The sequence below is a fragment of the Dendrobates tinctorius genome, unplaced genomic scaffold (assembly GCF_039654945.1).
Source record: "Dendrobates tinctorius isolate UK_male_01 unplaced genomic scaffold, ASM3965494v1 ptg000046l, whole genome shotgun sequence".
Taxonomy (NCBI): Eukaryota; Metazoa; Chordata; class Amphibia; order Anura; family Dendrobatidae; genus Dendrobates; species Dendrobates tinctorius.
In genome coordinates, this window is record NW_027361714.1 from 47,787,102 (window position 1) to 47,802,934 (window position 15,833).

Here is a 15,833-nt window from a genome sequence, read left to right on the forward strand (position 1 = left end):
AAGAGAGGGCTGCTGGCTGTATAAATGGTTCTGAGTACTACAAGGTTTTTCCTGATGTTAAGTTAAGGTTATGTGCCCACGTTGCGTGTTAAAACGCACACTGAAAACCGGACTCCTTCCCAGAAATCGCGCGGTTTTTTCCACGCGATTTCACAGCGATTTTACCGCGATTCTGTTTGCGATTTTGCCGCGATTTTCTCAAGCACTTTCCAAGCGATTTGAAGCATCGCTTGGAAAGTGATTGACAGGTTGGTCACACTCGTCAAACATAGTGTTTGACAAGTGTGACCAGCTTTTTACTATTGAGGCCGCCTATGCAGCATCAATAGTAAAAGATAAAATGTTAAAAATGATAAAAAAAATAAAAAATCGGGGTATATTTACCTTTCGGCGTCCCGCGCTGCCATCCCGGGCCTCAGTGTTCCCAGTAATGCCTTGCAAGACCTGTGATGACGTTGGTCTCGCGTTACTATAGCGATCTCGCGAGACCGCTAGAGTCACGGGAGACTACGTCATCACAGGACCTTGCCGCAAGGCATTACTGGGAACGCTTAGGCCGGGAATGCAGCGCGGGACGCCGGAAGGTAAATATACCCCGATTTTTTATTTTATATTCTTTTTTTAACAGGGGGATGGTACCCAGGGCCTGGAGGACAGTCTCCTCTCCTCCACACCCTGGGTACCAACCACACATGAGACGCTTAACTTCCCGCATGGTGGGCATAGGCACATACGGGAAGTAAGCGATTCTCATGCATTCCTATGGGTGCGGAATCGCGGCAATTCTTTGCAATTCCGCACAAAAGAATGACCATGCTGCGATTTTTCCGCGATGCGATTCCGCTGCGGAAAAAAGCGCAGTATTAGCACAGCATGTGCGGCATGCCATAGGAATGCATGGAGTGCGTTCTGTACACGATTTTTAAACGTTTTTGCAGCGTTTTCGCGCCGAAAATCGCGGCAAAAACACTTAAAAATCGCATCATGGGCACATAGCCTCAAAGTTCTGTTACTCTCCTCACTATCCAGTGATCAATGCAAAGAATTTCTGCTCTAAAACTATGTCTTGCATAAATTTCCCATAACTCTTCATTACTTGAGAAAAAGTCAAGAGCCAAAAAACCCAACTCAGACGCCAATTAATAGTGAAGGAAATATCTGTCTAATGTTTTTATATGGTGCTAATAGCATACATACTATACCAGTAGTCCATGCTGCTGTAGTACATTGTAGGTCACAGGGACGTAGCCTCCAACTAAAGAATAAAGACATATTAAGAATTTACTGGAGCTATCAACATGGAGATGGTGCACAAGATATCCTTTTTTAGCTGTTGCAGGATGTGGCGGCACTTCAAAGGGGATTACATTTTCACCTGTTCTGCGTTGTCTATCCCCTTTGCTTACCATTGATGGGTGCTCTACAATGTGTAGATAAACAAGCATCAGTTTCAGCTCTGATTCATCAAACATTTTGCACACTGTTTGAAATGTTGAAAAATGTTGTTATAAATGTGCAAAAATATAGCAACACAGGTGTAAATTACAACAGAATTTGATAGATGCGCCAAATTTATTAAGCAACTGACACCTCAATTAATTTGACGCATAGGACCATTAATCAAGACTCGCATGGAATATGTGGCCCAATATTCTGGCACCATGTTATAGGGCAGGAGTAGATGAGCAGATTGATAAATAGTTTTGTGAGAAGAGATTTAGTATAAGGGCAGAGTCAGACGGCCGTATAACTCATGCGAGAATCGCATCGCACTGCATGGACTGGCCGGCACCTCTCCTGACCTGAGCATGACAGCGTGATGGATTACAATGCAGCTGTCAAGCTCAGGTCCGGAGAGCAGACAGCCAGTGCGAGTTTTACAACGTGATTCTCGCACGTGAAATACGGCAGTGTGTCTCTGCCCTAACTCAAAGGCCTTCAAGGGAACATCAAACTGATAGTACTCATGGAAGTGTGTTGTTGGTTGGCATAATGTACAGTAGCCAGACCCCTCTAGTTTTCATTCCAGGTACACTAACAGCTTGAACTTACATCAGTTATGGGCTATGTGCGCACATTGCGGATTTGCATCTCTTGGCAGAAAGCGCAGTGGAAATTCCGCTCATTTTTTATGTGGATTTTATGCATTTTTGTTGAATTATTGATGCGATTTTTCATGCGGATTTTGATGTGGTTTTGTAAATCCATACAGCTAAATAGAGATATATTAGAATTGTGATGTCATTTCTTGTGATATCCTCTTCTTTTTCATTCTCCATTGAAGACCATAATATCATTACATACCATGTTCAAATTTGTAATGTTTACACACACAGAACAAATATAAGTGAATAATATATATATATATATGTATATGTACTACCAAGACTGAGTATTAGTAATGAACAGGTGTCAGCCAGATACCCTCATTAATAAAGCTGTACATAAAACATTAAATAAAGACACACACACACCAGCCTATGTAGGAGCATTAACATTAACCTACATATACTGTAACAAAACAGCAACTGTCCGAAATCTGCGTGAAACCCAATATCTATTTATCAAAAAATATTTTTTTTAAAAATTGCTTCCGCATAATTTTCATAACCAGCAGAGGGAAAGCCGACGGCTGAGGGCTGATGTTATATTTCTGGGAAGGAGCCAATAGCCATAAATGTTCCCAGGCTATTAATATCAACTCATGGGAAGGGGCCATGTCTATTGGCACCCCCACAGGCTAAAAACATCAGCTCTCAGCCACCCCAGAAATGGCACATCTTATAGATGCGCCAATTCTGGCACTTAGCCTTGCTCTTCCCATTTGTCCTGCAGCGGTGGCAAGTGGGGTTCATATTTGTGGGGTTGATGTCACCTTTGCATTGTCAGGTGACATCAAGCCCACAGGTTAGTAATGGAGAGGTGTCTATGAGACACCTATCCATTACTAATCCAATAGTTATATGGTAAATAAACACACAGCCAGAATAAAGTCCTGTATTTGAAATAATCACACAGACTCCCTTATTGAATCTAAATGAACCATACTTACTGAACGCCTAATCCCGACGCCCTCGTGTCTTGCAAACAATCAAAAAATAATAAACCAACATATAATACTATCTTGTCCAATGTAGTCCATTTAATACCGAGTGTCCCACACCAATCTCACATGTACAACAGTCACATCAGGAGATGTGACTGCTCTACCCGGCCTCTGGCGATACACTGACAGGAGGCAATCGCTCCCACAGTGTATCACTGCACTGCCGTGAGAGTTCACTGGAGTTTATCAGCTCCGGTGCTCTCACTTACGGCACTACCACTGTGTGAGAACTTTTTCACTCAGCGGTGCTGTACGTGAGAGCACCAGAACTGATAAACGGTGGCTCAGTGATACACTGTGGGAGCAATTACCTCCTGTCAGTGTATCACCAGCAGCCAGGTGACATCGACATGGGACACTCGGTATTAAATGGACTACGGCAGACAGGGAGAATATGTTGGTTTATTATTTTTGATGGCTTGCAGGAGACGAGGACATCGGGGATTAGGGGTTCAGTGAATATGTATATTGTATGTGAATATGTATGTGATTGTCATTGTTTTGATTTTTTTTTTACAATTGAACTCAGGCGCCGGATGATGAGACTATTCTCCCATCATCGGCTTATGCTGTCTCTGTTATATGTGACAGCAGACATAGCTGGATGGGAGTAGTAGTCTCATCAGACGATGCCTAATTACAATCACTTTGGGCTGTTCGTCACATGGGTACACACACACAGTCACCCGCAGACAGACGCAGACAGATATATACAGACACACGCACACAGACACACGCAGACAGACACATACAGACACATGCAGACACAACACGCACGCAGACAGACACAGAAACACACAGAGACAGACAAGCACATATTCTCTGCTCACACATTCTCCGCCCACACACTCTTCCTCCTTCTGACATCATTTCCTTTGACAATTCCAAGGCGTTTTTGGCAGCAAATCTGCAGCAAATCCGCAAATCTTTATACACCTGCATTTTTGCTGCAGATTTGACTGACTGAATGGACATCAATGGGTGAAAAATGCTGCAGATCCGCAAAAAGAATTGACATGCTGCGGAAAATAAAATGCTGCAAATAAGGACAGAAATTTATGGATCATGTGCTCAACACTTCAGGATTGTCATTGATTAACCTTGCTTTAGTAATCCATTGCGTTTTGGAGCAGAAACGCAACAAATCCGCATAGTGTGCACATAGCCTAATACAGCCATGTTTCCAAAGTGTCCCAGGAGAAGCTTTTTTTCAACGCCACACCGCCAGGCTGCATTTGGTTCATGCTACTATTTGCAATCTACATGGTCTTTAGCTTCTCCAGACTTGTCTCCCTTTGGTACATCATTGGTCGCCATGTGCAAATGTTGCTGTCTTAGCAGTGGATCTTGATGATTTCCTTTCCCAAGTACATTTAGCATTGCAGAACATTCCTTAGACAACCATTATTAACCGCATTGATAGCATGCCAAAGCGTGTAACTGGGGGTATTTCCGAAAATCACTTATACTCAGTAGTGAAGACATGGAAATGTTTTGAAAATGTTGTTCATCATTTGCATATCAATAACATGTTTATAGATCCCGTGATTTTAATAATTCCATAAGTTTTCCTTCTTGTTACAATTTCAATGTTGAAGAGTGTATGTTTACTCTTACAAAATAGTGTTTTGCTTCACTAGGATAACATTTTTAGCTCCAATATACAGTTTGATGCGCATATTCCACTACTAGTCTTACCAGACAAAGTAACATGATTTCCACATTCTGTGTTTCTAGGAATATATATTTTTAATGGCATACTTTCTTCTATAAGAATAACCATAATAAATTGCACTTGTTTTTTGCAGATAAAAAATGGAGGTCTCTGTTTATGCACAAGACTATGCTGAAGGCATACAGTTTATTCTATTAGAAGGAATGACCATATTAAAAAAATCACATACATTTTGCAAAGTGTTTCTAAGAATATATTGTTACAACCACTTAATTGACTATTGTGCACTGAACTATAATGCATTGCTGCACTACAATTATTGAAGCCTTGTAAAATGTGTTCTTTCTTAAACTGTAAAAATGGAGAAATACTATTTATTGTTTGTACCTTGGCGTTCTAGTAAATGTACTGAATTACGTGAAGATAAATCAAAAGTGTTAACCTATATTTATTAGTAAAATCTGAAGTATATATGTTCTTAAACGTGGTCCGAGACCAGAAAGGTGACAAATATGAATGTTGGATTCCAAACCTTATATACAAAACCAATAAAAGTTATATACAAGGACAGAAATGTAATATATTTTGGATCATAGAAATTGTAAAAGCCTGAAGTTTCTTTTAGCATATAAGTATATATGCTTTCTTTCACATTAAATATTTGCAAAACATGATTGGATGGAGTTCTGTTTTATGATTCTTTCTTCGTTCAAAGCTATGTATGATCCGTCAACAGGAGAAAATAAAAAGGAAAAAAAAACTTTTAAATCTAAAATAAAATTGTTGGGCCTAAATTCCCAAAAATTTAGTATCAAGCCATTTACATATTGCAGAAGATTACATCAGCCAGAAAAGGCTCATATGACATAGTGCATGGCCGTTCCATCTTCCCCACAATATCTTGCAATTTTCAAATCACATAAATTACCCATCAATCAGCAGGGATTATGGTAATCTCTATAAAAGCAAGGGTAGGGAATGCAGCAGCCATTTTGTTTTGAGTCTGATTAGCAAGAGAATTTAACAGCTCACAGATTAGGAATAGAATCGGTGGAGAAAGCCATAAAACACTGAAAAAATGTACAAATTGTGCATGTGATAACATAGAAGTGAAGTGCGATTAACAATCATTATCCATAGCCATGCATGTATAGGTCACTTTGACATTAATAAAGGTTGTGTTTGCATTATGGAGCTTGAAATGAGTTGGATACAGTCCTAACAGACCTTATAGTATTATGTACATCCTTTCAGGGCTATTAGAGCACTTGCAGTTTGCTATAAATCATATTTTCAGGAACAATTTGCCAAAGCTTACAAAATCGAAATTTAAAAAGATTCATTATTCTGTATTAATGAATCTGTCAGCATGTTTTCGCTATTTAATATGAGAGCAGCATGACGTAGGGACAGAGGCCCTTATTCCAGCGATGTATCACTTACTGGTCTGCTTGTTATAGTATAAGTAAAATAAGTGAAATCCAAATCCAGTCCAAACTGAATGGCATTTTCCCATTTCCCTCTACACCACAGATATTTCTATGTTATGGCTCAACAAAATGAGCTAATGTCTTTGTGTTAGGCCAAATTCATATATAGTTACATAGGTTGAAAAAAGACCTACTGTAGGTCCCCCAAGTTCAACCCTTCTCCACCAATCATACATATGCCGATGGCAGTTGTTACTGTAGATAGGAAGGGCAGGAGGGAGGAGCTCTGTCTCTAGCTCTTCCCTCCTGCCATCTGATCAGTAGCAGCCGCCATCTCTTATCTCAGTAATGGGACAGTCTGTCTTCACTGAATGCAGAGTTTATCTCCGAACTGAGAATTGTGATAATGACTGGTGATGATTATTTTCATGTGTACTATTGATTTATGAAATAAAAATTACAACAACAGTTACTCTTTAAAGAGAATCCATCAGCTCCATTTTGTAAAGTAAAGACATGGCTGTCATAGCGCTGTAGTAGAAATTAATTTGATACCTTTGGTGAAGAAATCGGCGGTCGCTACTTACCTGTCAGACGAGGCGATCCTGACGTCCTCCCGCCCGCGTCCACGCGTCGCTTGTCGGCGCCACAGGAAGCCCAGCAGGAAGCTGACGACGAGAAACGGCCCAGGCCGTTCTCGCGCTATCAGCGATAATCAGCGGGGGAGCCGGTCGGAGGTAAATATCAGACATAGCGATATCGCTAGCAATATTGCTATAACGTCACAAAACCAGTGACATTATAGCGATATTGCTAGCGATATCGCTTAGTGTGACAGGCCCTTAATAAGAACAGCTAGATCACAAGTTTGTAGTACTTCTTGTTCTATAAGTTATGTGTATTTGAGGAAAGCTCCCGGCATGTCTAATAGTCTACAACAGTCATCTGTTCTAAAAAACTGATATATTGTGCACATGTGTAATACAAATGCCTGGAATCTAATATATACTTACCTTGTAATGTCTTCACATCTTTTTCCATCCAGATCCCAGAATTCTAAGCAGCGGAAGTTCACCGACTGCCATATTGGGACACCCAAGTGATGGGTGTCTCAATATGGAATACCAGCCTCTTGCACGGTACCACCAGCGGAAAACCCTTGCACCACACACACACACAAACACACACACACACTGTATATGCCGTACGCACTACACACACATACACACACTGTATACGCCGTACATGAGTGGAGAACACAGCACAGGAAGGAGAGAGACAGCAGACAAGGGGGATAGCACGTGGGGTAGTCAGGTCAAAGATGAGAGCACAGACGGGAGAAATCAGCACATGGGGAAAGAGAGTGAGTGGATAGGTGGGTTAGCACATGGGAGGGAGAAATTCTTAATGCCGCAAAGCCTGCCCCCATCGTGACATTACCGCCCTCCCAATGCAATAGCATTGGGCCTCCATCTAGTGAAATAATAAAACACAAAATCACAAAAAAAGAAGTACACTAGGCACATCATGCATTATGCTAAAATATAAATGCTATTGTAACAGTGCACTGTGCATCAAAGCCTAGCAGGGCTTCCACCGAAAGCCACTCTGCTTAGCAGATCCCATAGGATCCCTGGCCCTCAGAGTTAAACTCTTCAAAGAGATTTGGACTTACATGGGGTCTCTTGGGTTACTTCCTCGAAGTGGCTGCTTGCCAGTGGAGCGAGTTGACAGATAGGAGGGTAGTCAAGCTAGTTCAAACCCAGAAAACACCAACTCAGAACAGAAACGGAAAATGTAGACGAGGTCAGAAGGATACCAAGATTAGTACCCGGAGGACAGATTCAGAGATAGAATCATACGGTAGGCGCGTAGTCAAAACAGTCCAAAGTGAATAATAGAAATCTAGCAAGGTGAATCGAGACTGAACTGCAGGAGTATAAACCAGGCAATTACAATTTATGATTGTCAATTAAGACCCACTGCTGGTAGTTTAGATAGGGAAAAGCCCTGCCCATGGCTCCCAGGAGGGAGGTAAATGCACTAATAAACAGCTCTCCACTGCAAAACACAAATTAATTGTAAGAATAGGCAAGTCCCAGATATCCAAAAGCTGAACTGAAACAAGGTACTGTTACCCAATAGCATTCACAGCCCCTTTAGTGACAAATGCAGAGGTAGTGGTAGCTTATTCAGACATGAATGTTACAGCTTTGTCCAACCAAAGACAACAGCAGTGGCTTGCTGGAGTTGAAAAGAAAAGGGTTTTTTTGCTTATAAATATCATTTTTAAATATACTTTTAGGGAAGTGTAAATTCACTCTCTCTTAGGCTGGTTTCACATTTGCGTTTTTTAGCGCTGGAAAAAAACGCTAACCTGCGCATGAGTTTTTCCCCTATATTTAACATGGGTGCGCATACCTGCGCGCTGCCATGCGCATGTATGCGATTTTCATGCGCTGCGTTTTTTTGGGGTATGCGTTGGTATTTTCCAGACGCAGCATGTTGCATTTTTTGGCCCTGCAAAAAAGCGCATGCGCACATATGCGCACGTTTTGCGCTACAAATGGCCATTATAGCCTATGGGTGCGCATATGTGCGCATTGGCATGCTTATGTATGCGTTTTTTTGCACCAGCGTTTTTTTTTTTTAACCATGGAATTTAGGGGTTTGGGTTAGAGTTAGGGTTAGTTAAGGGGGTTTAGGGTTAGGGTTAGGGTCAGGGTCAGGGTTAGGGTTGGGGTTTGGGTCAGGGTTAGGGTTAAGTATGGTTTGGTTAAGGGTTAGGGTCAGGGTTAGGGTCAGGATTAGGGTTAAGTATGGTTTGGTTAAGGGTTAGGGTCAGGGTTAGGGTCAGGGTTAGGGTCAGGGTTAGGGTTAGGGTTAGGGTCAGGGTTAGGGTTAGGGTCAGGGTTAGGGTTAAGTATGGTTTTGTTAAGGGTTAGGGTCAGGGTTAGGGTCAGGATTAGGGTTAAGTATGGTTTGGTTAAGGGTTAGGGTCAGGGTTAGGGTTAGGGTTAGGGTTAGGGTCAGGGTTAGGGTTAGGGTTAGGGTCAGGGTTAGGGTTAGGGTCAGGGTTAGGGTTAAGTATGGTTTTGTTAAGGGTTAGGGTCAGGATTAGGGTTAAGTATGGTTTGGTTAAGGGTTAGGGTCAGGGTTAGGGTTAGGGTTAGGGTTAGGGTTAGGGTCAGGGTTAGGGTTAGGGTTAGGGTCAGGGTTAGGGTTAGGGTCAGGGTTAGGGTTAAGTATGGTTTTGTTAAGGGTTAGGGTCAGGGTTAGGGTTAGGGTTAGGGTCAGGGTTAGGGTTAGGGTTAGGGTTAGGGTCAGGGTTAGGGTTAGGGTTAGGGTCAGGGTTAGGGTTAGGGTTAGGGTTAGTTAGGGTTTAGGGTTTGGGTTAGGGTTAAGTATGATTTGGTTAAGGGTTAGGGTCAGGGTTAGGGTTAGGGTTAGGGTCAGGGTTAGGGTTAGGGTTAGGGTCAGGGTTAGGGTTAGTAAAGTCATGGTTTGGGTTAGTGTGAGGGGCCACCCTTATGTTGGAAAAAAACGCAAACGCGGTAAAAACGCACTAAAAACGCATACAAACGCATAAAAATGCTGCGTTTTTTTCATGCATGCTCATAAAAATGCTTGAAAAAAACGCAGCAGTTGTATGCTTTTGTATGCGTTTTTTCAATGCGTTTTTTTGCGGGAAAAACGCGCTGCAAAAAAAAGCAAGTGTGAAACTAGCCTTAGCAGGGCCTGTTGTAGACAAAGTATCCCTAGGCAAAAATTAAAAGAAGGGGCCCAAATGCTAATATATTACACCATCATACAGAAGCATCTAGAGTACATTTACACAAGCTGATTTCAAACTATAAAACCAGTGCTGATCGACTGTACAGTATTCAAGTCGTTAGGAAATTGCCTACCGACGTCTTTGCACAGTCTGTTGAAGAATGATAGGGTTAGAAGAATCACAATAGATCGCTCTGTCTCCATAAATATCATGTTTTCGGCAGAACTTCTCCCGTTTACATGGCCGATGTGTGCGATGTGTGCGATGTGTGTTTACATGGCTCGATGGCTATCGAGTGTCGACAACAATAATTTTTCATAATTTTAAAAGTGGATGCTGTACACACACACTCACACTGTATGCTACATATACACATACTAGAATATAACACAAAAGTCAGTATATAACACACACATTCACATCAGTATATAACACCCATACAAACCCACACACTTCTGTATCTAAGAGGCAAACGGTGTACAGGTCTTATCATGCATCCTCAAATTCCGATCCTCGTACTCCTAATCCAATCTTGGAAACTGCACTTACTTGCAGGACTAGCATTATCTGTGCAGTTTCTGGCTTTTAAAGGCTGGGAACCAGAGGCATAGATAATGGTTCAGTACTGGAGTGTGGGGAGAGCTGGTTTTGAAACCAGGGGTGGTCATAACATTATTCACAGCGGCCCAAGTGGTAAGGGGCCCACTTTCACCAGGTAGAAATGTGTATGATAATGAGCTACTGGACTGCAAAGGGCCCCCATATATTGTTTTTGCACAGGGGTCTTCTTCTGTCTCTGTCTGTTCGTGAATGAAACACATTAGAGCTGTCCTTTAACCTAGGTAACCAAGTCTGCAACTATGATGGCATGGTAAGCATGGCAGGTAAAGAGGAACCTCAGCAGATGACCATGTTGAAAAAATAAATCACTATACAAAAAAACAACACCTATTTTATCACCATACAGTAACCATATAGTGGTAAATACCAGTCAAGGAGAACATAAAACATGTTACAGTACAGTTATAGATTGTGACTCAGAGCTGAAGTTCTTTTTGATGGAATTGTTCAATTTTCCTATCTTTTATCTGACCCAGACACCCGTAACAACTTCTTCAATCAAGTCCTGTCTGTAGAGTTTAGAACACACATTTGACTTCTCATATTTCCAGCACCATGCCCATTGATTCCAAACCCATACAAACAACTCTTATTGCTGATACCCCAAGGGTGAGTCATCTTCTGTATTTGTCCCTAATACTGTCACTTGCTGTGTGTCATGATAGCAGTACTCTTCTTAGTGCCCCATATAATAATTTAATTCATAGTACACCAGAACAACTTCTTCAAATTAATTTATATGAAGAGATGAACAGTCAGCCTTTGTTCTAGCATGGCATGGGGCCAGAGGAGATGGAAAACACAATTTTAATGCCAAATTATGTTGCTAGCTCTACAAACCGTTGTGGTAGGGGCCCTTGCAGTGATAGCAGCCCCTCTAATCCAGGGCAAATCTTGAGATGGGAATGGGATAGGATGGGAGGAACTCAGGCCAAATTTTACACCAAGGCAAGCAAAATCAGAGATGATGATGATGATCAAGATTCTCTGGTGGACAAGACCTGGGAACCTGACCAATGTCAAGGCGGTGATATCAAAGGAGGCTGTTGGCCACAGCAATATATAGTACAGCTAAAACATCATCTGGAGCAAAAACTACTTGTTGTGCTAGCCAGTCTTGTTGTGTGTGGGCATCTTGTGTGTAGGAATTCTTTTACTCGTTGCTGAAAAACCAATATATTACAGTGTGAAGCAAAGCTTAAGCTGTCCTCCTTCTACTCGTGATTGTCTTTCTGGTTACCAGTCAGCCTCCCAAGTAGTGCCTTCTCATTTTCACCAGTCTATCATCATGTTCGGTTTGGATTATGATCACCGGATTTGCAATATTTGCCGATTTATTCATCGAATATTTACCGATTTATTCATCAAATATTCGCCGAACATAGCCGAATGCCATTCAAGCCAATGGGAGGCAAAAGCAAACGCATGAGCAACACACTCTAATGGCCCCAAAAACTGCCAAAACACATCAAATGAGTGACAGACACAAGGAAAGTGGCCTTAATTCACCCACATTACAAATTGTAGCATGGCAATGCAGCAATCAACCATGCATGAGGTATCGTGGACTGGGCCAGCATTTACAGCTTTCAACTGAACGTCAAAGCAAGACGAAGTGGGTGAGGAATCGGTGTAGGCCGATTGTGCTGGGAGTCCTGATACCACATACAACAGCTCAACCTGCTTTCATGCTGAGCCACACTCAGATGGCACAAATATCAGTTTCATAGACTACCATTGTCAGAAAAATCTAAGGATAGTAGAAACACGGGTATTTGAGTCCAATGAAGTGGAGGCCTGATAGTTTCAGAGGCCTACTGCTACAGGCAACACACATAAAGAAGACCCAACCAGGAGTCTACACATTTACAAACATTAGTGGCAGACACCAACAAAGTGGCATCAATTTCACCACAGTAGAAATAGTATAATAGGAACCAAAAGGTTTTCCACTACGCTAAACCCAGCAGATGGTCACCAAACCAGGAGTGTTCACATTTTAAAAAATTAGTGGCAGATACTGCCAAAATGGCATCAATTTCACCACAGTATAGTAAATAGTATATGTTACAGGTTTTCCACCACAGAGAGGAGCTAGAAAACCATGGTGTCTGATTGCTCCTACTCCAGCGTTGAGAATAAGCACTCCTCCTTTACTTTAATGGTGTTTATTTCTTCTGGCAGAGCAGGAGTTGATTAGCCATGTTGGAGAGCACTGATCTTGCAGCTAAGCTCAGTCAGCCACTCCCGTTCCCTTTATAATCTGGTCTCTGCTGCAATTCCTTGTCAGAGCTAGAATTTGCTGCATGGCTTCAGAAGGGAGAGGTGTTCATAAGAGAAGGAGTGTTGAAGGAGTTATCTGTGACTGTTGCGTGGTTTTTAGGGGTAGTAATTCCCTTCCTTCCTCTATTTTTGTTTTTTCCCCTACCTCCACTCCTCGGTGCATTCCTCTGTTATATGTGAGTGAATATTTTGTATACCTGGAGTTTTCTGTTAACCTTTGTTTGTTTAGCCTTGTTTGTTGGGTTGGTGTACTGTGGTGCACAATATTGCCCCTCTTCCCTGGGTGCGGGGAAAAGAACAGACGGAGGGCTAACCCAGGAGACAGGGCAAGGGTGGAGACCCTGGCATTTTCACCTTTGGAAGTATCATGGGGAATAGGGCAAGCTATGGTGCCCCCTAGAAACAGGGACAGGGAAGGAGCCCCTGGTCCCGGATCACTGGACAGCTGTATCGTGACATTAGCTCTGACGGCAACCATTTTCTGATCCATTATGGATCCATTCACTGCTCTGACAGGGCAACAGCAGCAGCTCAGTCTGGATGTGGCAGATTTGCGTATGGCAGTTTTTCAGCACCCTAATACATCTGGTGCGAGAATCTCGTCTACCAGGTTAACAGTAGTGGAGCCCAAGATCGCCTTGCCTAACAGGTTCTCTGGGGGCGTGACAAGTTTGCTGTGTTCAGAGAGGCCTGCAAACTATACTTCAGGCTACGCCCTGTTTTATCAGGTTCAGATGAGCAACGTATGGGTACAGTAATCTCGCTCCTTCAGGGGAACCCCCAAGCAAGGGGAGACTGTGTGGGGTTGATGCCGCATATGGGGAGGTTGTGTGGGGTTCATGCCGCATAAGGGGGAGGCGGTGTGGGGCTCATGCTGCATATTAGGGAGGCTGTGTAGGGCTTATGCCACATATGAGGGAGGCTGTGTGGGGCTCTTCCCACATATGTGGGAAACCTGTGTTGGGCTCATGCCGCATATGGGGGAGGCTGTATGGGGCTCATGATGCATATGTGGGAGGCTGTGTGAGGGTCTTACAGTATATAAGGAGCTGTTGGGGGGCTCATATGATATAAAGAAGGAGCTGTACTCGGGTTCAATTAATATAAAGGGGGATGTCACCATACTTAATTCTGCTAAATATTAAGTGATACAATTAATACTAATATATTATCAATAATATAATAATTATATCAATATTAATATTGCATAGAATTAATTGGTTTGGCCCTCCACAACAGTCACAGCCTCTCATGTGGTCCCTCGGGAAAATTAATTGGCCACCCCTGTGCTAGAGGGTCTGCCCTCACCTGTGGTACTCGGACTTCCTTGGCTCGCTCGGCACAATCCGTTAATTGATCGGCAGGCTCAGGAAGTATTAAAATGGAGTGTGTGTTGTCAAGGACACTGCTTGGGTACTCGGTTAGCTAGGGTGGATACCCAGTCTGTGCTGGAGTACCTGTCGGATTTTGGGGATGTTTTCTAGGAGCAGGGTTGCAAAGAACTCCATTCCCATTGTCCATATGATTGCGCCATTAATTTCATACCAGATGCCAAGCTGCCTAAAAGCAGACTATATAGCATTTCTAGTCCAGAAAGGCAGGCCATGAAGGACTACATTGCGGAAAACCTGGCTAAAGGTCATATCAGACCATCCTCGTCCCTCACTGCTGGGGGGTCCTTTTTTGTAAAGATAAAAGAAAAGGAGCAAAATGGTTCTTAAAACTGAGAACATAATAATATAATCCAATTCATATTAAAGAGGAGGATGAGTGGAAAACAGCGTTCAATACACCTGAGGGACTCTATGAGAACCTGGTGATGCCTTTTGGGTTGACGAACGCACCTGCCATCTTTCAACACTTTATAATTGAATTCTTTAGTCACCTTGCAGTCAGGTTTGTGGTTATCTATCTGGATGGCATGTTAATTTATTCACCTGACTAAGAATCACAGTAGGTGCATATCAGACAGGTCTTACATATACTCAGAGACAATAAATTACATATCAAACCAAAGAAGTGTATGTTCTCGGTTGAGGGGATCCCTTTCCTAGGAATGTGTTGTCATCCACCGGTTTTCGTATGGATCCGGCGAATATATGAGCAGTATAGGATTGGGATCGTCCTGAGGATGTGAAGGTGTTACAAAGGATTTTAGGTTTTGCCAACCACTACTGTAAGTTCAAAAACAACTTTTCAGTAGTAGCCAAACCTCTTACGGATCTGACTAGGAAAGGGACGGACTTCTCCAAGTTTTCCAGTCCTGCCAAGGAGGCATTTGATACAATGAAGAGGTGTTTTTCATCTGCGCTGATCCTCATACAGCCAGACGTCTCTCAGCCTTTTATTGTGGAGGTTGATGTGCCAGAGGTGGGAGTGGGGTCTGTATAGTCGCAGGGTGCGTCTTCTAGTAAATGGCAACCATGTGCTTATTTTTCTTAAAAACTGTCACCTGCTGAGAAAAATTATGACATTAGTAACAGGGAACTCTTAGCAATCAAATGGCCTTTTGAAGAGGGGTGTTATTTTTTGGAGGGAGCGGTTCATCCAGCTATGTTAATCACGGATCATAAGAATCTGGTATTTTTGGAGTTAGCGAAAAGCCTAATGCCCCAACAGGCAAGATGGGCATTGTTCTTTACCAGGTTTAACTTTTTGTCAATACCAGTACCTATTCTCTATTCTTCAAAAAGGGCTGGTTATAGTGACTATATACTCCGATGTGGAAAGAGAGGTTGTTGATGCTCAGGGGGAAGACCCCTGCTGCCTGTTATTTGTTCCTGTTAATCTTCGTCTTAGAGTCCATAGTGAACATCGTGATTCAGGTTGTGGCCAGACATCCTGGTGACAAAGCCACCTCTGATCTTCTCACTCGGAATTTTTGGTGGTCAGGTGTTCATCAGGATGTCCAGGTGTATGTAGTCGCCTGGGTGCAGGGAAGAG